Source organism: Lycorma delicatula, chromosome 3 (genome assembly GCF_047948215.1).
Source record: "Lycorma delicatula isolate Av1 chromosome 3, ASM4794821v1, whole genome shotgun sequence".
NCBI lineage: Eukaryota > Metazoa > Arthropoda > Insecta > Hemiptera > Fulgoridae > Lycorma > Lycorma delicatula.
The window spans coordinates 166,601,363-166,623,897 of NC_134457.1; the positions used below are offsets into that span (position 1 = coordinate 166,601,363).

Consider the following 22,535-nt stretch of genomic DNA (forward strand, 5'->3'; position numbering starts at 1 on the left):
AGAACAGTGTTACTACCACATGAAATAATTAAAATTTTAATACCATGAGTAAGAAAAGTTATTATTTATCGTTAATATATTTCCCACTGAAGAAGAATAAGCCGTTTTGTTATTTTTTATTTGGTAATTTGATAGTTATTATAATAAACTCCAATTACCGAGTTTGTTTAAACTAATCGGTAATTTTTAATCGTGTATATGGATAGACATACAGTAAGTCGGGAAAACAAACTATTGTTTGTTAATTATTTTATTACTATTATTATTTCTTTTATCAATAATTTACTATTTTTAATACTTAAAAATTATTATTTTTTATACAATGTAGCTTTACAACAAAATAGACATTAATTATTATTATTACAAAAAGGATATTAATTTTCAATGGTATTAATGATATTAATTTTTATTCGTCATAAAGATAGTTTTCAGTTGTTATTGTAATCTTAATTTAACTAGGAAAAGGAAATTTTAAATAATTAGGAAATCTTCACCAGTATTAATTTACTAGTGAAGATTTAAGTAAAATTTAAAAATATTGAGGAAATATCTGAATTGATTTGAAATTAATACTTACTACTTTTCCATCTTCATTACTAGTCAACAATAAGAGTAAAAATCATAAAAAAGTTTTTATTTGGCCGACTGTCAATAAAATGTCTTAAAAATTGGTAACTGGAGTTTTTATTCAAGAAGTTTATTAAAATGAAAAAAAAATATTGTAAAAACTACAGAAACGTTTTATATTTGAGACTGATTTTTCGATTAAAATTTCAAAAATTTTCAATTAATTTTTCTTTAAAATAGAACTATATTGACTTAAAACATTTCTGAAATCATGTAAGTATTCGATTTGATGTTAATGCTTTGTACAGTTTTAAGTACTTTTCAAATTATTTTAACCATTTTTGCAAAAAGGATGGTTAAAAAAAATGGTGTTGTCATTACAAATATGAAAAAATTGAAAATATCCGATTTATTGCACGTACCTCAACTGGATCGTATTTTTTTTTTGATCCGGAACAGGTTTATTCGAAAAAATCAATATATAATTAATCTATTTAATTGAAATAATCTACACCCAGTTATTGCCAGTAAGGGATTCTCAAATTTATTTTAAGTTTATTGTATCAATGATAGTGAAGAGAAAATATGCAGATCTTGAAATGGAGATAAATCTTGGGAGACGATTGAAAGATGAACGAAATGTGGCTGACCGCTATACCGACTAGATAACTTGTATTTTTTTATATACTGAGCAATTTTTACTTTAGAGAGGATAATTTCCCTTGGGTCCTTTTTTCTGGGTACGCTCTTGTCATTTATTTATTATATAAATACTTAACTTTTGTGTATTGTTGATTTAAGTAATGATAAGTTTTTACGGGGAGGAATGTCCCATCTCACTTTCTTTTCCTTTTTTTTTTATTTTCTCATTTTTTAAATTGAAAAGTATACTAATAACAAAGTTATTTGTTTTATGTGTGTATTAAGTACAAATTTAAGATAGCGGGTAATAAAATGACAACGTTTTTACTGATTCAGATGACTAACCTTACTGACTAAATTATACCGGTAATGAGCATTCTAATATGAATAAAATTAACAATACCTGTGCTTGGCTTGGGTTTATGCTTAATGGTATCGGCAATTGTTCTTGATTTTGGTTTCTGCAAAATCACGAACAGCTGTCATAAAAATTGTGATCCTGACCAAAAATTCAAATCTGTATGAAAAGCTACTGTTATTTATTTTTTTATTTTTTATTTTTGTATCAACATAGTACAACTTCAATAACGGTTGGAAGCTAATAACATAAATTTCAAGCCTATCAACCTTGAAAAAAAGCCGATAATTAAACCTCGAACGGGAAAATATATTTCTTTAAGAATTCTGAGTCTCTTGTCAGGTGGCTGTTTAGTTTTTGAAAAAAAATTATTGCATTTTGTATGCTAATCAAAATGTTCAAAAAAAATGATTAATCAGTTATATGCGTCTTCATTCCAAACAGAAATTAACTTTGATCTTACGAAAGGTTATGAACTAAAAAGCTCCCATAACCTCTCGAAGAGCTGTAGAAACTATATGCATTCTTGGTGTAATCTTGGAGGAAGTAGAATAAACAAAATGAGCTACGGCCTACCGGGTAAAACCCAATTCTGAATCCCTTTTTAAACATTATATTTTGATTTTAACCTCAGTTTTACTGTTATAAAACAGCTGTCTAAGATAATGCTAATTTCTAACCTAACGGTATGATACTCAATACGTTATAATTCTTTGGACCTATTCCACTACAGGACTGCACGGCTTAAACTTTTTCCAGTAATAAAATAAGCGAGTTATGTATTTAGTTTAAATAACACTTTTGTTATTAATAAGTTCTAAATAATTTGTATATTTAACGTTAATCAGACGAGGTTAACAAGCATAGGTTATGTTGATATACGTACGATTCTCAGTACACAGAATCAACACATCTTTTTTTTTGTGTTTAACCTCCGGGATCAACGTTAGGTATTGATTCAGACGATGAAATGAATAATTTGTAGCCTGTATGAAAATGCCATGCCTGACCGGGATTCGAAACAGAGACCTACGGATGAAAGGCCGAGACGCTACAACTCGCGCCACGGAGGCCGGTAGAATCAAAATATCTAACCAAACATAACCTACGCTTGTTTGCTCGCTAACCTCGACTAATTAACAATAATGTTTTGATTATTTAAATAATAAATTCAGTAATTACTGCTTATATTCGAATTGTTATTCTAATGCCTGACTCAAAAGAAAACATCTTAAATTCTTTTTTCAATCATTTTTTTTTTTTTGTTTGGATATAATACATTGTTAAGAAAAAACTGACCACGTCGGATTGATTTATTAAATTTTCATTTTAATGAAGAGATTTATTTTTATTTAATTTTTTTAAATTTACAGAAATTTATTTTTGCTGTTAAGAATCCTGAAGAGAGACATATGCTTGCCATATCAAGTTGTAATAAACGATATCATAATTACATTAAATTTTGTAAACCCTATACGTAGTTGAATAGATAAAAACTACCACGCATATCATAAAGTGTATGTATGTATGCATGCACGCATGAATGCATCTAGTATGCAAGCAAAAGCCATAAGAGGTAAGAATGGTGAAGGTGTATTTGATCTGAACAGTAAGCGTGGTCGGATATTAACTAAGTCTAGTCTGGTCCAGCAGACAACTCCGACATTACCTGCGCCTGTGGATCACCTCCTCCTCCACCTCCCGTTGCCCGCGCCACCGCACCTGGACCGTGGACCCCCTCCGTCTGTACATCGTAGTCGTGTTGTGTTGTTATAACCGGCAACCAGCACAGCCGCATTCCACACTAGCAGCCCAGAGTACAGTCCGGCTATTATAACAATTAACCGATCAACCCTGTGTTCATGTACAGATTTCTAATAGTTAGAAATTATTTTAATCCTAATAAAATGTTAATTCTGTATAATAAAAACCGAAAAAATGATTTTTAAACAACGGGGAGAAATACTCTTATTTTATAACAAAATAAAACAAAGCTCCTCTTTTAGTTACCTGAAAAAAAAAACGAAACCAAAATTAGTTAATTTTGAACTCCTGTATGGACCATTACTTTGATATATTTTCATCAACTTTCCAGCGTTATCTAATGTTGACATATAATGCCTTTGAGAATAAAAATAGTTTTGAATTATACTACATTACATCAATTGTATTAATATAATTTATGTAATAAGTTTGTATTTAATTAATATACAAAATGTTTGTTAATTCCTCTTTGCTAAACATGAAATTTATCCATATATAATCTATATTAAGTATTATACATTTATGTATAAATAAATTTATGCGTATATTCTACACAGCTACACTAGACAAATTCTACACTGTAGACAAATTTTTAACGAGGTTTTTTACAGATAATTTTTAAAAAATATATATTCTCTTATGTTTACCGGCATTACCTTTCGAGAAGTATTTGCAGTAATATTTTTATTTTCCTAATGTGTACATCTCAATTTGTACAACAAGTGAACAATAAGAACCCCCCCCCCCTATCACCAAGGAGGATGATATGTATGGCATGTAAATGAAGTGTAGTCTTGCATACACACACACACACACACAGGTCAATTATTCATGAGATGTAATATGAATATATTAAAACATAATATTTGCAGTAATATCAAAAAAAAAATCATCAACATTTGACTTTTAATTGCTGTGAACAAAATAACTTAAAAGTATAAGAAAAACTTCTCCATCCCCATGGAACATAGTTCAGCACAGTTAAAATAATTATTATATTTTTAATTTTTTACGCTATAAATTATTTGAACACTAATTCCTAAAAAAAAATCCAGATTTCTTCAAAATTATTTTGTTTGTTTTTGAATTAAGAGAAATAATCATGTACAAAAAAGAGAAATGCAAAACCCATCTACCAGTCAAACATGTAACCCAAAATTAGATTGAATTGATTAAAAAATATAAATTTTTCTAAAAGTTGATAACGTGTTCAAAATGTAATCTTTGAGCGTGTATTCAAAATATTATCATTATTATTAATATTTTTTAACACATTAATTTTAAAATGCTATATATGGAAACTGGAAATCTGTTGAACAATAGATTTCCAATATATTAATTAATTTTCTTTTCAGTAAGGAGTTACCTTTATTTTTTTGTTTAATCTTCAGTATTACACATCTTATAAACAGATATCATTGACTGCAAAAACTTTTTAATTTTTTGTACTAAAATTAAATTAAAAAATCGAATATTTTTGTGAATTTAATTCTAATATTTTAAATTGAATTGGCATGATTTCAAAAAACGATTGGCAAACAAGAATTCTTTGTTAACACGGTACGGGTGGACGGGTGTAGACTACAGTCTTTCCGGTTGATTCAGGGTGCAAAACACAAAGAAGACTGTGTAGCATAGCTTAATATGTATGCATAATCGAATATCACCAAATGTTTTCCAGTCGATAAAAGTCCACCAATTCACGCTACATATAACGTAACACAAATGCTTGGAACTAATGTCTTACAAATATGTTCGCTTAGTTTTAAGGTCATACACATGAGCTTATAATTATACATACGACTAAGGATAACAAAATATATTTCAATTTTTCTCAAGAAATTCCTCCTATTTTACTTATGACAGTTAATTTTATAGGATAATCACTAACATTGAAGATAGACAAGTGGCTTAATTTTATCGAAACCTAAATAAACTGCTAGATTGTAAATTATTAAGATTTAATATAATTTAATTAAATAATTAACAAGAAACAACAGAAACAAGGTTTAATAAGGCTATGAATAATAATTTCAACTAATAACTTTTGTAAAATTCCGACAACTACTAAAGAAGAAATTCACATATTTTCGGCAAGATATCAACTAAAATTAGAAAACGGTTCATGACACTACAAAACAAAATTTACACTTTGTAAACCTCTTACAGACTACGATGCCGACGTCAAACATTTTTATTTTAGTTGAAAAACAAAAGGATATATCCAACTAACTTCAATACCCTAATTCAATTTGTACACAGCATCACAGAGAAGAGCTGCAAGAAGGAAAGCGAATTTAATATTATTTCAAAATGCGTCACAACAATACGTAACAATAAATTTATTTCCCGTTAACAGAATAAGAGTAGATGATGGATACATTATAATGGAATGTGACAAAAATAATAATAACCTTATTCTTATTATTTATTTCTGAATTATGACTAATTTTATCTATAGAATTATCTTAATCCCTGCTTATAGCGCAGCAATTCGAAGTTTCTCAAACACATACGTGCGAAATCAGGCATCGAGGAGTTTGATTTGAAACGTTCTAATATTATCAGTTTACTTTATAAATAAATATGGATAAATACTGTAAAAACGTTTTGTTAAAAAGAATGATGAAATAACTAAACATTTTAGTGATTTTTTTCATGATCTCACCACAACCAGTCATTTGAAAGGTTTAATGCTACGCTCCATTCCTTTTCTGTTCTATGCTAGCATTTTAACCTGTTAATTGTTAAATTGCTACATCTTTAGATTCATGATGTAACTGTTTTGCTATATACGCTGTTTTTTATTTTCTGACGTTTGTCTATTCTAACAACTTTCATTCTTTACACATCCTTTTATTATCAAATTAAGTAAACCTGAATTTCTTTTTATACGGCCCACCAACCTAGTTTGTTTCTTCACAAGATTCTAATTTAATAAATGTTTTTTTAATTTTATTTATTTTTTTAATATTCTTTGCAATCTTTTCAACTAGTAAATAATAAGCAACGTGTACGGCCCAATGACATGAGGATATATATGACATGTAAATGAGGTGTAGTCTTGTACAAACTCAGACCGACCATTCCTGAGACGTGTGGTTAATTGAACCTCAACCACAAAAGAACACCGGTATCCATTATCTAGTATTAATGTCTGCATAAAAGCAACTAACATTTACTAGGATTTGAACCTCTGAACCTAAGATTTCGAAAATTATCTGTTAAATAATTTGCGACGACGCGTTAACACTAGACCAGCTCAGTAAGGTAATAGATTTTGTCAATTTATTTTTAAATATAATAATTTTTTTTCTCCGACAAATTTTCTAGCTACCTTCCGGATCTGGTGTGTGTGTGTGTGTGTACAGGCAAATTTAATTACTGCTACCGGCTTTCCAGGCCTGACGTAGCTACAGGTTTAGTGTCACCGTAAGTGTAAATGTGCCGGTAAACATGTAGTCTGGAACAGATTCACATCGACCTCTCCTGAAACGAGTGGTTAATTGAAACCTAACCACCAGCAAGCAGCTGGTGGTTAGGTTTCAATTAACAACAACACCAGACTAACCCAGGATATATGAGTCGCAATGGGTCAGGCCTAACGTCATTTGACAGCTGGCAGTTGAAGCCAGTAGATGTGCAAACTGTTGGAATTCTTATACTCAGACATAAGGTATTGCGCCATGAAGACGAGTGAACTTTCCGCAAAATTGCTCTACATTTTACAATTTTATTTTTATAAATGCGCAAATATTGTGCAGGCACGTGAAGAAATTTGTGCTGTTTATAGGCAAGATACGTTATCAAAAGCGGCTGCCAAAAGATGGTTCAATCGCTTTCATTCTGAGAATTTCGATGTCCAATATGCTCCTCGCAGTGGGTGACCAATCACAGAAAAAGTGAATCATATTCTGGCAAAAGTCGAGGGAGACCTATATGTAAGCAGTCATGACATCGCCAGTGACCTAAATATCCATCGCTAAACAGTGTTAAACGATTTGGAGAAATCTGGCTACAAAAAAAGCTCGAAATTTGGATGCTACATGATCTGATTCCGGTAAGTTTACTCGACCGAATTTCTATCTGCAATCTTTACTAAAACTAAACGAAATCGAGCCATTTCTGATCTGTTGATCACGAGTAATAAAAAGTGGATAACCTATGACGACAATGTGCGAAAAAGATCGTCGTCGTAACAAGGAGAAGCTCCACAGGCCGTAACAAATCCTACACTGACTCCCAGAAAGGTTATACTTCGAGTTTGGGGGTGGATTAGAAAGGCATTGTGCAGCACAAGCTGCTGCCGCCAGGCAGAAAGATAGATTCAGATTTGTCGACAATTAACGCGATTACACCCAGCAATTCAAAAGAAACGGCCTGAAGTGGTCAGCAGACAACGCCGAACCGCATACATCTTTAACGACCGTCAGAAATTGAAAGATCTTGACTGGGAGATTTTAATGCATCCACCGTATAAACCGACCTGGAACCGTCAGACTATCATTTCGGTTTCTGCAGAACTCTCTGAGTGATGTTAAGTTAGTTTCAAAAGAAGCCTGTGAAAACCATGTGTGACACTTTGTACTGCACAGAAGTTCTAACGACGGAGTTGTGGTGTTGCTGGAAGAATGGCAGGCATCGAAAAAATGGTGCATATGTGGTCTCACAACGTTATTTTTCAGTAACAATAATGTACTTTCAATTTTAGTCTCCAATGGCTCAGTACGTTTTAGACAACCTGATAAATTCTTGAGGTAAATAATAAATACTCTTATATTTGTTAGTTGAAAGTCAAAATAATTTCATCTCGACTTATATTGCAAATCTATCTTTAAATCCTAAAAAGGATCTTCAAAATTATTTTTGACTAATACGGCAGGATGACTATATTCGTTTAAGGCCTATAAAACCGTGTTTTTGTTTAATTCCATCAGATAAAAATCCAAAAACATATATTCATATTTATTTGTAAGTTGTACGGCAAGATCTAGTCTAAAGTAAATAAACTAATGTCTATCATATAAGAAAATTTAAAGTACGGCGACTAATGTCGATTGTGTAAGTATTAATCGTAGTTACTATAAAATCCTAACAATAACATAATCGTAAAAATAATGAAGGAAGTTGTCAAGTAATAGTAATAATAATAATAATAATAATCATTAACTTACAATAGGGACGACATAAGAATGTGTAGGAATGGGTGGGGGTAATGAATCAGGTCAACTTCTCGCGTTCTCTGTTAGTCTTACATACAACTAAAGTAAAATACTACTTGGAAATAAAAGACTTCAATGAGGGAAATAGTAACCTATACGTATCGGCATGAAAGTTATCACACTGGCAAGGAATTTAACTCTTAGTTCATGTTAAATTCAATTTATGCATTGTTTTTTTCCTTCATCATAATTTTTTATGTACAGTTAAAATTCCATAAAAACAATTACTTTTTTTTGTTAACAATTATTTATAGTTAGTAGTTTTAATATTTTAATCGACGTAAAAATAAATAGAACTAATACAAATAAATAGAACTTTTTTTTTCAACAAAAGAAGACATCTTTCTACATGTTACAAAATTAAGTTACCTATTTTTTCACTATTTGCTATAATTTATATAGTACTATTATTATATTAAAATGAAAAAATAACGTATATTGATATATATTTATTTTCCTAATGTGCACGTTGCAATCTGTTCAACTAGTGAACAATAAGCAATCTCCATCACGGCCCAGTGAGATGAGGATGATAAGTATGACATAAATGAAGTGCATTCATATCGACCAATCCTTAGACGTGATGTTAATTGAACCCCAACCACCAAAGTATACCGGTATTCACTGTCTAGTATTCAAATCCGTATAAAAGGAACTAACTTTTATAGAATATGAACCTCAGAACCTTCGACCTCGAAACTCAGCCGTTAAATAAGTGATTTGCGATTACGAGTTAACCACTAGATCAGCACGGTGGTCATTGATATTTGTCTGAGTTAACAAGAGATAAATATTAAAAATTAAAAAAAAAACACGACTGCCAAAAAAAGCACTGCTCTTTAATATAAGATAATTAAAGAACGTGCGGGTGATAATTTTGTATATAGTATAAGTTTTATTTCAAACTTTTTAAATCTATTTAAATATAAATTTTTATTAATCCTATGACACTTCCGGTAATGTAAGGACTCCAACGCGGGGTCACAGATTTAAATCGGTTCAGCCGTTGAGCTGCTACATACACCATAAATAAAAACTACCATGTGACACAATCGAATTACAGCATTTAAATCCGTATAAATTTAACTATTATTATACTTTGCCGAATTACGTCTTTTTTATCATCACTACATCTACGAACGTAGTTCTATCTAAGAATATGTTTCCACATTAATTTCTAGTAACAGATGCAGTTTTGTAAACAGTACGTTCCTATGCTATGCAGCACTGAATAAGGTTCATTCAGAGTACGAATATATCAAACAATTTTTGTTCTGATTTGGTTCCATCGTGATTTTGTATTATATTAGAAAATTTCCCGTTTGAATTTGTGTGTGTGTGTGTGTGTGTGTGTGTGTGTGTGTGTGTGTGCAGCCTACGACACTCTCGGAAACGTAAGGATTCCAACGCGGGGTCATATATCTAAATCGGTTCAGCCGTTGAGCTACTAGAACCAGTTTTATAAAAATTTCGCAACCAAAATGCGAAATTGATCGTAGTAGGAAATACAATTCTCAAATTGGAATCATTGATAAATCCAACAGTTTCTCTTCTACTTTGACCGGGAAGACTATTTTTTATTACTATAAAGGGACTTTTCATCCAGTTATTATTTCCATTGCAGGAAGGAAAATACCCCTTTAATTCAATAACGATAACTGAATGTTCTTTTAAGTTTTCAGTGATACAGGACAAGAGTTGATCATCACTGGCATGAAAGTCGCTGAGAGATGGAAACGAATTGAATTCTCGATTAGCAAGAACAAACTTAGCGTGACCATCAGTTTAATTTCTTAATTGTTGCTTCAAGCTTATCCTGAATGAAGAACACTGTTAAAGAAGAATCCGAAGACTGGAACATAGAGCATTTAAAAATCTAAAAATATCAGATTAATAGGGAAGCCAAGAAAAATTCCGTAAGCAATCTTTACGTTCAAATTTGGAATCAAGAAGAAAAATACTCACCTCGTTAAGCAGCTGTAACAGAAGTGTCACCCTCTTTACCTCATGATAACCAGCGCATCTCTAAATGAAGCAACTAATATTCGTGTTCACTTCCAATTTCTTGACATAGTGTGGTGAAGATGCGAGAATTAAGAGGCCAAAATTTAGTGAGCTATTACTTCCACTGCATCATGAAGAACGGATTAATATGAGTATAAGTAGGCTGGGTACATGAGGACAATGCTTCGCGATAAATACCACAGCGAGTCGAATTGGTGAACGGATTGAATGCGCACCACAAGACCCTTAAACTTTCTTACCATAGCCCTTGCAACATCTGTACCCACTCCAACATATTTATCACAGTTAATTCCATTGCCTTTGATAAAACTATTAACAATAACAAACATAACCTCACCGTTAGCGTGTAGTGGCACTGCATTGAAAAATAGCATGTTTTTATAAATATCATTACATTCGTACCACACAAAGAATTCACATTGTCTGATATTTCAGTGCTTTTATCCAGAAGCAGTGCAAAATATTCACTTGATCGCACTCGTTCGACTAATGGACTTTTTACATTTTCCGTAATGCAAATCCAAATTAATCCACTACAAAGAAAACGTCTAAAATACTGGCAAGTAATGGCTACAAAAAACTCTGCCAAAATAGTTAAAATTCTAGGAGGTGGGGGTGTTACTTTTGCTAACAAAAGATAGCTGGTAGGAAGCTAAGAACATGATAAATTGAAATTTAAAATAATTTATTTCGAAATTAAAAGTAACTATTTTTTTATTAATACAATTTTTATTTTTATTTTTAGAGTTGTTGATTCTGTTGATGTTCTCCTTCAGGCTCACTCACTGACTCCAGGTTGAAAACCGCTGCAATAGATGCATCACTCTGAATCACCACTTCTTGAATAGTGGAATACTTTATTTGTTGCATTGTATTATATCTTTCGATTAAGATTTTTTTTTTTTAAAGGCGTATTATTTATCTTTATTATCATGATTATTAAATAAAATCCATATTGAATCGGTACTCGATGTAAAGAAATATTTAAGCAGTAACAGACATCAGGGATTCAAATTTTTTTTAAGTCGTGTAGTGATATATTACGTCTAAATATGAATATGAAGATGATAGAAAGAGATTTAATTCTAATCAACATCATATTCCATTGACTGGTAGCAAAGTCATCATACTGGTGAGGATAAAAATGTAAATTAGCACTTCAACATAGTATGTAGCAATAGTTTTTGTACAGTAAAATACTTGGAATATTTTGCTTAAAAAAAAAAAAAAATTATATTCTTTTCCACTGCTAAGATCCAAAATTTACAATCTGGAGAGCTACAATTGAAGTTTTATTAATATCATAATAAAATAAATTCTATTTATTTATGGACGAGACAATTTTTTTTCAAAATTTTGATAGATAATTCACAAAATAAGAGTTTTAAAAATTTAAGTGGCGCAGTAAAAATTAATTTCCAATTTAAGTTTCATTTTAATATTTGATGTATTACCATAAAATCATTGGATCATTCGTTTTTTATAAACCCATTAAGGAAAATGTGCACTTAAATTTCTTGCAAAATGACTTATTAAAACTCTTAGAAGATTTTCCTCTTGTAATAAGATCGAAAATTATTTTCCTAAATGAGCATTACCATATTTTTAAGAAAAAGCTAGGAATTATTCGAATATAATTTTTTTTTAACAATTAGGTTAGACATGGTGGACTAATTGGTTTAATAATTGATTTTCAAGGTCATTTGATATAACGCTACTGTTTTATAAACTAGTAGAGATGAAAACTTAAATACACGAAGAACAAAAGGTTAATACAAGTGAAGAGTTAATGATAAGTATTTACAGTGTTGCTGAAGTTATACAAAACAAGCCAGATACATTGCGTGGTAGTACCAATCTACGATGGTTTTTGGGTGTCCATTGGTGTGGGAGAATGCACAATTATGTACAATTGTTACAATGTATTATATGTACATATTTTTTATTTTGTTTATTTTTTCAAATTTTCGAATGCTTAGATTAAAAATCGCGTGTTTATTAGTGTAAATACTTCATTATTACTCTAATTATCATAACGACACTGATGATAAAACCAGATTGTACCTATATCACTCATACCTAACTGGGTTACACGGGTTGTTGAGGATTGATTTATAAATCGTTTTCGGAATATTTACAAGAACAGACGATACCAAGACCTGTATAAAAGGTTATTATTAGAGTAACTTAGAGTAACTTGTTCAGTAGTATCTTGCTTAAAAATTCATTAACTACAATAAATCGTAAAATTTTATTTCTAAAAACCTATGATTATGTGCAGTTATAGATTTAAAAAAGATATTGTAAGTCCATATTTAAGATAAATCTCAATTTTCTAATGCAAAAATCAGTTGTTAACTATTAGGTTAACTTGAGTAAGTTAATTATAGAATATCATTCTCAATAAAAAAAATCTAATAATTTATGCAATTCAAACTATGTCAAGTTATGCGATTCGTTTTTATTTTCAATTCAATAAATTTAAGCTCTATTTGTATCTTTATAACAAAATATTTCATTTTTATTGAAAAGCAATAACAAAAATTATGAATCTTTTTTTAATTTTATGTGAAAATATTTATTTCTAATTTTATGGGACGTAGTTAAATAAATGAACATAAAAAGGCTGATTATTTCTTTACTTATGAAGAATAAAAGTTGAAGGTTGGACACTATTGTTTTGTGTTCTTGAAAAATTGTTCAAGTATTCTTAAAAAATGAAAAAGAAAGTTTTTCTATTTGGCAGCTCCCATAATCAAGTGGAAGCATTCGGGTAATTTAAAAAAAAAATAATCCCTAAGTTGTAATAATAAATTAAAAAAGGAAGTTTTAAAATTGTTTATAAAATACAAAGATACAGCCAGAATTCTAAATAAAGAAAATGATGTATATTATTTTACATGAGAGCAAAACGATCTGGGTAATTCTTTTTTCAACAAATATTAAAGGAAAAAAAAATTAAGATTTTTACATTTTAAATGTAACGGGTAATTTGCGAGATCGTTTTAAATTTAAAAAACATTTTTAAATATATTTTGTTAGCTCCGATCATTAGAATGGGATGAAAAACCTTTGAAGGAGGTTTGAAATCCCATCGATGTTAAAAATATATAGTCCCATTAATTCCTTTACTGAAGCAAAGTATAGCCAACAAAGAAAAATATATATAATCTCTTTTTTCTGAAGGGGTGAATATTAAATAAAAAATTTGCGATTTGTGAAAAATGTTTTTGCTAAGTAAAGTGCCCAGTAAAGATTGGAAATTTCATTTTGGCCAAAAAATCCCCATCCCTTTTTCCAAAAATTTAATATATTCTTTCCACTCGAAGATAATACCTGTCTTCCAAATATGGGGGTCCAGAGTTATAAGATCAAATACAGGCTAACATATAAACCTAAGTAAAAAATAATCATTAAATCATAAGTTTAAAATCATTAAATATAAATATAAAAAATAACTTTTTTGGACTTGGAGCATTGGAATAAAAAAAATCTTGCAGATTATTTACAATTTTTCATTGATAATTTTTTTGTTAAAGACATTTCTTTTAAATGTCTCTTTAAGGCACAAACTTTAAAAAAGATACATTTTTTTTAGATTTATTTTAACCGAACTATATACTTTCCCGTTATAACTACTGCAGCATATATCGCTATATCCGAGAAAGTAAAATACATTTATTTAATTGTGGCTTTGAAATAGCATTCCCAGACTTTGTTACGTTTATGAAGCAAGTAGAGCACCTAAGGCAGAGGACATCAAGCTCGGATCCTTTCTCTCAGAGTTTTGATGTTTACTATAAAGTCAGGCCGAATGGATAAGTTTTCATCCATTAGGGTTGAATATTACTTACATTTCAGTTGCTGGGCTTGGCATAATAAAGAGCAAGATGTACTCGGCTCAACTAAATCAAATTACACAAGAATTAACACTTATAACTGTTATATTAAAGACAAAAAATTATTAAAATATTCAACTGATTTTTAATATTTTTTTAGATATTCGCTACTGTGGCAATTACATTCATTATAATCTAATTTATTTTTAATAATTTTTTTCTCAAATTATCAAAAGTTAAATATCTGTTTCTAATTTAATACAGTAAAATGAAACCGGAGAATAAATTATATGCAACTTTTCCTGATATAACCTGTATGCTTTCTTTATTATAATTTATTTACAGTTGCTGTAAATAATACGCAATATTATAATTAAACACTTAATAATAGTACTTAAAATGAAATCAAATAAATGTTGTTTTGCTTGTAAGGAAAAGCAAATAAATTGTCAATCTCTTTGACGTTTACAAGGCCAAATCTGGTATTTTTTAATAAAACCCTATTTTTTTAAAAGAGAATCATCTTTTACTCAAAGAAAAATACCTTTCAGTTTAATCTTCTTTATTACGTAAATTTTCATGACACTAAAATAATTAAGATTCGCTCAAGATCCTTTCAAACAAAAAATTAAAATAAAAAAATTATTTTCAATTTTTAAACAATTAACTATAATTATAAAGAGATCAGTAATCTAAAATACTCATAAATTACAAAATAAAAAAATAAAACCCAAACTTACGGAATGATATATAAAGATCCTAGATAAAAAACGAAATTTCAAAACATAATAATTAATTAGTACGGTCAGTAAGTCCAAGTATTAAGCAAGGCAGGTTACATTGTTGTAAACCCACCGGGTTGGTCTAGTGGTGAACGCGTCTTCCCAAATCAGCTGATTTGGAAAGCGAGAGTTCCAGCGTTCAAGTCTTAGTAAAGCCAGTTATTTTTACGGATTTGAATACTAGATCGTGGATACCGGTGTTCTTTGGTGGTTCGGTTTCAATTAACCACACATCTCAGGAATGGTCGAACTGAGAATGTACAAGACTACACTTCATTCACACTCATACATATCATCCTCATTCATCCTCTGAAGTATTATCTAAACGGTAGTTACCGGAGGCTAAACAGGAAAAGAAAGAAAAGGTCACATGTTGTAAGTTTGTAGGTTTATGGATTTAAAAGTAGTCTTTCTCCACAAAAGAGGTCTACCGAGCATGCTCAGTAATTATCATTTTGTTAGAACATATAAAATAATATTTAACTGTAAAATTGCGTTCTCGCGTTAACTTGTTTAAATATCAGTTTGGCTTGTTCAGCTTCAACTTGAAAAAAGAATTACATACAACTTCAATAATTTGCCAATAGATAATTCTTGTTTTCCTTTAGCCACTAGCAACAGGCCTACTACCGTAAATAGTACGGATTAGAAATATATAATACATATTTTTTTAACACTTAAAACGGTTAATTGTTAGTTATAGTACAAGTATTATTAATTACAGCTAACTCAATTTAACACAAAATAAAAATGTAACAAACAGCAATGTATACGTAACCAACTCGCTTAATACAGTATCTTCTGAACCGATTGCATCCCAGTAACTAGTGCAATTCATCACATCTCATTCAAGACCCCGAGTTCAGATATATTGGCCTTATATGTAAAAATTCTTTTTTTTTTAAATTAATTTTGAACAAATTCTAAATTTAAAAACTATCATAAATTATACAGGGCGTTTCATAATGTTCTTCGGAGTTTCGAAAATTCATTAACTAAAAACTATTTCACTCAAGAATAAAATAGGTTCTGTACGAAAGAGTACTTCAAATAGAATTTTTCACATATACTAGGCAGTTAGTAAACCATTTGCTCGCTAGGCGTCGACAGTAGAGAAAATGGCTGCCACAGGAAGGGAGAGGTCGTTTTGTGTGTTAGAATTTCACTTGTCAAAGTCAGTAATTTCTGTGCAACGTGCGTTTCGGTTGAAATTTCATAGGAGCCACCAAGTGACAATTCAATTCGTGCATGGTATAAACAATTCTGTGAAACTGGTCGCTTGTGCAAGCGAAAATCAACTGGTCGTCCTTCAATCTCAGAAGTCAATGTCGAACGTGTGCGTGCAAGTTTCATTCGCAGCCCGTCAAAATCGACTGCGGCTGGAGGCAGAGAATTAGGAATTCCGAAAACAACAGCGTGGAGAGTTCTCCGTAAACGTTTATTAAGCAAACCGTACCATCTTCAATTAATCCAGCGTCTTTCTGATGGAGATAAAACACGTAGGCTCGATTTTTGATTACAGTTACAAGAAAAGATGTTGTTAGATGAAGGTTTTCATACAAGATAATTGTCAGCGATGAAGCTACTTTCCATATTAGCGGCAAAGTAAACCGTCATAACATGCGAGTTTGGGGAACTGAAAACCCACACGCTTACGTGGAACACATTCGGGATTATCCGAGTGTACACTTTTTTGTGAGATCTCTCGTGGGGCAGTGTACGGGCCGTTCTTTTTTATGGAAACGACAGTAACCGGCATGATATATCTGGATATGTTACAATTATGGCTTACGCCTCAGCTACTCAACGACTTCATTTTCCAGCAAGATGGTTGTCCTGCCCATTTTCATAACGAGGTTCGACAGTATCTTAACACAACATTACCTCGGCGCAGGATAGGACGTACGTCTGAAGAAGAACAACACATTATGCTGTGGCCACCAAGATCACCAGACCTCACGCCATGTGATTTCTTTCTCTGGGGTTACGTGAAAGATAAGCTGTTTATCCCATCAATGCCGCACGATATCGCTGAGCTACAGGATCGCATAATCAATGCAATCAACTCTATCGAAAATGACATGTTAGAACGAGTTTGACAAGAGCTAGACTTTCGTGTTGATGTGTACCGTGTCATCAGAGGAGCACATATTGAACGTTTATAGATTTTAACAAAAACTGTTTGAGTTCCTGCATCACCTCATTTAACTTTCATTTAGGTAAGTAAAATACTTTTTTTGTACTGAATTTTTGTAACTCCTAAGAACATTATGAAACGCCCTGTATTAACAAAAATGGGAAAAAATATGTTGCAGTTTTTGTAAGTTTTAAAAAAGCCTAAGATTTCATACACTGCGAATCGTTATTTAAATTTTGAAATGAAGCAGAAATAGATAGGAAGAGTATATCAATTAAAAAAAAACACTAATAGATACCATATCTAAAATTAAATTACGTGGAGAACTGTCTGAAGCATTTGAGAAAAAAAAACAGTTGTATATAGCAAGGTGATGGAATTTCCCCAATTCTATTCAATGTGCCTTAGAAATTCTAATTACAGAATGGAATAAAGAACTGGTTAAACATTGAATCTCAGAGTCTGTATATTTAGGAACGCGAAGAAAGAAATTAACCGTTAATCATTTAGCCTTAGCAGATGACATTATCCTAGCTACAACTATAGAAGAAGCAAAATTAAAAGTTCATCTACTGGCAGAAAAAATAGTTTTAAAAAGTTCTATGAAAAACAGAATTTATGACCAATGAAAAGAACTGTACAGAAGAAATAATCTTTGAAATTGAACAAAAATACTCAAAATAGGCAAATTTAAATATCTCAGGGAGATAATAATTCCAGCTGCACTCGAAAAATAAGAAAAAGTAGAATTCCTAAAATGGAAACAGCTTATATACTGAAAGTGGATGTTTAAAATAAGAGATCCTTAAGCTGTAAAGCTAAACTACTAAAAACCAGTAATTTGCCCAGAAGCCTTGTATGCAAGCGAGCGTTTGGGAAAGTTTAATGTACGAAATCTTTTAAAAGAAGAAACCTAAGGAAGATTTTTGAAACCAATAGAACAGAGGAATGTTATAGGCTAAAATCTAACAAAGAAATTTACCAAGAAATAAAAAATCTAGAAACGGAAATGCGGAAAAGAGAAATGAGATTTTCTGACCATATTTATAGAATGAGTGACGATAAACTTACAAAATATTTAACTTTTACAAAGACGAAAAGCAAAAATAAAGTAGCACCGATAAGTAAACCAAAACCTACAAAAAGTAAATAAAGATTGAAAAAAAAAGTAACAGATAAAATCGAGTTTCGAAAAACAATTGAGGATTTCAAACTAAATAAAAAGGGTAAACCAAAAAACAGTCAAGAAAAATAAAAGCAAGCATTCTCGGAATGAAAAAGTACTGGAAACAACGGAGAGAAGAGGAAAAGAAGAAAAAATGCAAGAAAATCTAAAAAGGTCTAATCAAAAGAAGAAGAAGAATATTAATTAAAATATCAAAATCATTGAAAAATAGCTTGTAATAAAATTTTAGACGGAAAATTTGTTTAATTTTTAAAAAATGCCATGCTTGCCTTAAAACCGTATCTTTCGAATGAAAGGCCGAGATGCCACTCCGGTACGGAGGGCGATTTGAAGGGATCATATATTGCTAATAATGGCCCTACAAAAATGTCATTTTATTCCCTTTTTACTTTATTCATTAATTTTTTTAAACGTTGTGCATCGGTTGTTATGCAGACACAACCCACATTATATAAAAAAAGTTCTTTCTTTTTAATAAATTATTTTATTCTCTGAATATTTTAAAATTATTCTTACGTTAATACCGAAAACAAATAAAGATAATAAATTCAATTCCCTTCATGTGAAAACAAATTTACAAACTGTTTAAAGAAAAGCAGAAGGTATACGCGGCCTGTAATTCCTTGTTGATTAACAATACACACGTGGAATGGTATCAATTGCTTCAAACTTTCTAACTTTATTTAATCAGCAGCTTTCGTCACAGATGGTTTAAAGAGGAGGGGTACATATTGATATTATAAATTTATTTAATATTATAGACGGTAAATCGAACCTTCTACAACGATTATGGGAAAATTAGAACTGAAGAAAAAGAGACTAAGCTAAATATGGAAATAGAAATGAATTATTTTCAAAAGATTATATTTTACAATTGTGTTACAAGTCTCGGTAACTTAAAGAGAAAGAACGAAAATTCTTAAGTTTAGACTGAAATAACGTTTGGAATGTTTATTTATTTAAACTGCAGAAGTGTACTTGAATTATTAACTTTTAAATTAGAATTACCAGGAATTAAATTTACTTATTAAAACTAAAAATAGAAGGATTTTAAAGTAGTAATTTTAATTCGGTTTTTATGTTACGATATTTTCTTATCGGCTTTGCACTGTACAGAGAATGAAAAAAAATAGTCCTGAAAAAATTAAAATAATAAAGATGAATTAACTTTTTGAACATTGCAGTGAATTCGGTTTATTTCCGCAGTCAGATAATTTTTTTTCAATAAATGGATGTTTAATAAAAAAACATGAAGTACTAATTTCATATAACTGAGAATTTTACAGAACTAATGAAATGAATCTTCAAGATCCACTGTGAAACGAATAAATGAACATTTGGATTTATTTTCAGATATAAATGGGTATGATTTATGCTCTTTTATTTTACTAAAAAATAGTTCAAAAAATAAATAGTACGTAATACTCAGGGCAAATTACTTCACCGCGATATATGTTTCCTGATGATTTTAAATCTTAATAACTACTATTCTTACGGTTAGGAAAAAGTCAAGAGCAATATTATTTAATTTTTAATTTCTTTTCCCTTAATCAATGCGATTAAATTTCATTTAAACTTTTATTTTAAAAAAGATTTTAAAATAAAACTTTTAATTCACTTTTACGTTCACTCTATGCTTGTGTGACAAGGACAGAAAATTTCTAACAACATAACTTCATAAGAACCAATATTTTCTCATTATCCTCAGCTAATTTTAAAATTTTTTATTGAATAGTTTACCGCTTATCAGTCACTTTTCAAGAAACAACTATTTGTGTCTAGAATAAACATTCTCTTTTTGTTCAGCCTCCAGAACCACCGTAAGGTACTACTTGAGAGGATGAATAAGGATGATATGTATGAATGTAAATGAAATGTAGTCTTGTTTAGTCTCACTTCGACCATTCCTGAGATGTGTTTTTAATTGAAACCCAACTACCAAAGAACACCGGTATCAACGATCTAATATTCAAATCCGTATAAAAGTAAGAAATCCGTATAAACCTTAGAAATCTCGACTTCAAAATCAGCTGATTTGAGATGACGAGTTCACTAACTAGACCATCCTAGATGTTACGTTTAAAAAAAATTACAAAAGAAAATTGGTGATCATTTACAGATATAGTCTCATATATATATATATATATATATATATATATATATATATATATATATATATATATAATAAAAAATGATCGTTAATAAGACTTAAGACATAAAAAGATTGAAGAACAATGAAGAAAATTTATTCCTTGCTTTGTATTTGTTTGATTCGTAAACGGTAAATTATTTAAAGTAATGAATTCAATTTGAAAATTGACCACTGACGGAAATATCTGCAGAGACATTTTCATCGGTGGGATCCTGACACGAGGCCAAACTGATGACTGAGATGAATTATCAGGTTTAGAGGGTATAAGAGATGACCTCCGGGCTAGGAACGGTGGGGATGGTGTGGCGATCGGGATCGTCACCAGGCGAGTGTAAATTATTAGGATAAATTGTCTTAGAAAGTATGTCTGTTGATTATTTTAATGAATTAGTAAATTACTTTATAATTTCTTCATGCCGTTTCTCTTCACATTATAAACGTTTATGTACATTTAGGAATTCGTAGACGGTAGTCAAAATTTTTTGGATTACGTGTACTAGACGAAACCACCTACCTGTATTAGGTGGTTAAGGCAAGAACGGTCATTTTAATACAGTCTGATTAATATCGTCTATTGTTACAGGATTTGTTGGGTTTTCCTAAGCCGATGATTAAGTGTGGACTTAAACCAGTAGTATAGCTGACAGTTTGCTGGAACCCTATACTGCATTTATTTTATTAAATTCAATAGTAAATAAATTAAATTTTAGGCTAGATAAATTAAATATAAATTAATTAAAGTAAATAAAAAACTAGTATTAATGTTATAAACATTAATACTAGTTTTTTACATAAAACATTGTTTAAAATGTTTTTTTACACAAATTAAGGTAAATAACATATTTAAATTATTTTTATACAAAAATTTCAAATTTAGTAAGTAATAATTATGATTAGACGGTAAAAATAGGTGACAAATAATTATTAATTCATATATGTATAACAATTCCCTCACCGAAAGCAGCCCGGGAGTCTCGAACTTCATATATTAATATTTCTACGGCCAATCAGTAGATAATAACGATCAAAAAATTAATATTTATTTGTATTTTTTTGGGCGGGGAGGCCTTCTATGGATCCTATTAAAAAAACAGCTTTACTTTGAATTTTGTTTCGATTCTGCCAGTACTCTTTCATTCTTTGACAGATTTCATCTCTCTCTTTTTGGGAACAATTCCTTCCCCTTTTTCATTTTATTTCTGAAAGTATTTCGAACCAAAATTCTTCGTTTAATATTTAATCCTTTAGAACTTTTTCGATTTCTTGAAACCAGCTTTTTTTATTTAAAAAGATATTCAATTTTTTTTTTTTTTTTTGTTAATCTTTCCTCCATCTTGTTAAGCGTCCGTAGTGTTCTGCAGAATACATTTCTGTCCTAATAATTATACACTCGACTACTAAATATGTTTCAAATGTGCCGAATGACAATCTCCCTGTTATCGTTCACATATCGTAATCGATTTTTAAGCTGTGGCTTTCAATAATTTGTTTCAAATATTATCATCATCTAGATGTAAAAATACAAGTAAGTGATTTGCACTTAAAAACAAAATTCATTTTGATGTGATCCCGCCAGCTATCTGTAATTAATGACGTTCCTTGTTGCTAAAATTACGCGACTCAATGTTTTTGCATCATACTTACCCACCACATCCAAAAAAAAGAAATATTTTTACCGCTCCTCTTTATTCCTCCAAGTACCTATAGAGTTTTCATCGATAATCCCCTCTATTTTATCTTCTTTTCCGGGAAGCTCTCAATTTCAATTGTCCTACTGGTATCGTTAATTGTTTAACTATTTGGCATCGGCTGGACTAAGAATTCCTGTAATCAATTAATTTTCATGAAATATTTTTATTTA

At 30.4% G+C, this 22,535-nt stretch overlaps 1 long non-coding RNA gene across 2 annotated transcripts in view; it reads right to left on the bottom strand.

Moving 5' to 3' along the window:
• Positions 1–2,534: 2,534 nt before the first annotated feature.
• Positions 2,535–22,535, bottom strand: part of LOC142321025 (uncharacterized) — a 79,636-nt gene continuing 59,635 nt past the window's right edge. Inside the window, exon 3 of one of the 2 annotated variants that reach the window (XR_012755554.1) lies at positions 2,535–3,577. This is a non-coding gene — a long non-coding RNA (uncharacterized LOC142321025). Of the gene's footprint in view, positions 3,578–21,665; positions 22,499–22,535 lie in introns of those variants that run through there. The other variant, XR_012755555.1, reaches the window with a different exon arrangement.